The sequence below is a fragment of the Nothoprocta perdicaria genome, unplaced genomic scaffold (assembly GCF_003342845.1).
Source record: "Nothoprocta perdicaria isolate Ctin4 unplaced genomic scaffold, notPer1 scaffold_103, whole genome shotgun sequence".
NCBI classification, from domain to species: Eukaryota; Metazoa; Chordata; class Aves; order Tinamiformes; family Tinamidae; genus Nothoprocta; species Nothoprocta perdicaria.
The window spans coordinates 2734760-2737214 of NW_020454128.1; positions in this window are offsets into that span (position 1 = coordinate 2734760).

The following is a 2455-nucleotide window of genomic DNA, read 5'->3' on the forward strand; positions in this document are numbered from 1 at the left end:
GCTCTGTGCAAAGCTGTGCACGTGCATGCAGTCCGTGCAAAGCCGTGCAAACTTGTGCATGCCGTGCAAAGCCGTGCACGTGCTCTGTGCAAAGCCGTGCACACTCACGCGTGCCGTGCAAAGCCATGCAAGGTGCATGTTCTTGTGCAAAGCCGTGCACACTCACGTGTGCCATGCAAAGCCATGCAAGGTGCATGTTCTTGTGCAAAGCCGTGCACACTCACGCGTGCCGTGCAAAGCCGCGCACGTGCTCGGTGCAAAGCCGTGCACACTCACGCGTGCCGTGCAAAGCCATGCAAGGTGCACGCTCTTGTGCAGAGCCGTGCACACTCACGCGTGCCGTGCAAAGGCGCGCACGTGCTCGGTGCAAAGCCGTGCACGTGCGCGCGCTCCGTGCCAAGCGCGCGGGCTCGTGCTGTCCGCGCGGAGCGGTGCCCGCCGTGCCCGTGGGCCGCGTCCCCGCGGGCGCTGGTGCCGCACGGCGTCGGCTCCGTCCTGCCGTGCCACCCCCGGGAGCCCATCGAGGCCGGACGGGGCGCCCGCGCGGTCTGCACCCCCGTGCATGGGTGCCTGGCGCGACCGGCGAGCCCAGCCCCCGCCGCGGGGCCCAGGCGTCCGGGCAGCGCCCCTGCCATGGGGCCCGGGCGTCCGGGCGGCCGCGCCCGCCCCAAGGGCCCTCGTGCGCGGCCGTGCCCACCCCGAGGGCTCTCGAGCGCCGGGCTCGGCGGCGCCGCGGCTGCTTCAAAGGGTGCCCAGGAATGCGCCCGCACCCATGGGTGCTGCGGGGCAGGCGTAGGGCAGGCACATGGGGGATGGTGCCCATGGCAGGGCTGGCGTGGGGACGGGGGATGTAGGGAACATGGGGGACGTGGTGCTCGTGGGGGACAGGGACACAGAGCCACAGGGACACGGTGCCCATGGGGAAAACGGGGACACAATGCCCATGGGGACCAGGACCTGGGGGGTGCAGGGACACGGTGCCCATGGGGAAAACGGGGACACAATGCCCATGGGGACCAGGACCTGGGGGGTGCAGGGACACGGTGCCACCCGTGCCCCCCACCTCAACCTCTCTCCCCCCAGGTGGCAGCCGGCTCCGAGGACACCTGGGGGGTCCGGTGTCCCCTCCAACATGGTCCCCCCCATTGTCCCCCAGCACTGTCCCCACATGGCCACTGTCCCCACTTCCCCCTGCACAGCAAAGCTTTGGTATCGCAGGAGCCTGAGCGGGTGCCACCAATGGGGACACCGGGAGGGGACACCGGGGTGGTGCCAGCGCGGTGTCCCCAGGGTGCCAGTGTCCCTGGGCGCCGGTGTCCCCAGGGCGCCGGTGTCCCCGGGGCGCACGTGTCCCCCGGCGCTGGCAGCCACCCAGCCCGTCCCCGCGGGGCTATAAGAGCCCCCGCGCGCGCGGGCGCCGCAGCCGCCACCATGGCCCTGTCACCGCCGCCACCGCTGCCCGCCCTGCTGCTCGCCCTGCTCTGCCTCCCCACAGGTGGGACCCCCCGAGCTGGGGGTGCCCCACGGCTGGGAGCACCCCCAAAATGCCCCCCCCATAGCTGCCCCCTCCCCATAGCTAGGTGCCCCTTCATGGCTCAGTGCCCCCCATAACTGGGTGCCACCCTCACCCCGCAACTTGGGGGGCCCATGGCGGGGGCAGACACCCAGGGCCCTTCCCATCGGTGGGGGGGATGGGGGGGGGGTCCATTTCAGGACCTGGGAGGGGAGGGGGAGGGAGGCCGGACGCCTGGGCCCCTGGGCTGGACGGCGGGCGCTGACGCTGTCCCAGGGCTGGGGGCGCCGGGGGGGCGCTGTGGGGCCCAGCCCCACGCCGGGTGCCCCAGCTGGGAGATGGAGCCGAGCTGCGGAGCGGGGGGGCTCTGCCCCAGTGCCGAGGTGAGCCCCCCCCCCGAGAACCGTCCCGGGGCTGCCACCCCCCGGCACTGTCCCCTGCTTGTGCCCTCCGCCCATCACGTGCCCCACACCCTGTGCCCCACTCCCAAACCCCAGCCCATGCCCCACACCCTTCCCCTATAGCCATGTCCCCTACCCCACACCTATGCCCCCTACCCTATAGCCAAACCCCATAGCCCTGCCCCACACCCCATAGCTATACCCTATAGCCATGCCCCATACCCATATTCTATAGCCATGCCCCATATTCCTTATCCATACTCTATAATCATACTCTATAATCATGCCCCATTTCCCATAGCTGTGCCCTACAGCCTTGCCCTATATCCTGTGCCCATACCCTATACCCATACCATATATCTATGACCCATACCCCAGATCCTATCCTCATACCCAGTTCCCATACCCACACCCTATACCCATTCTGCACCTCCATGCCCCATACTCTATAGCCATGCCCCATACCCACACCCTATAGCCATACCCCTTGCCCTGTACCCTATAGCCATGCCCCATATTCCATACCCTATAGCCATGCCCC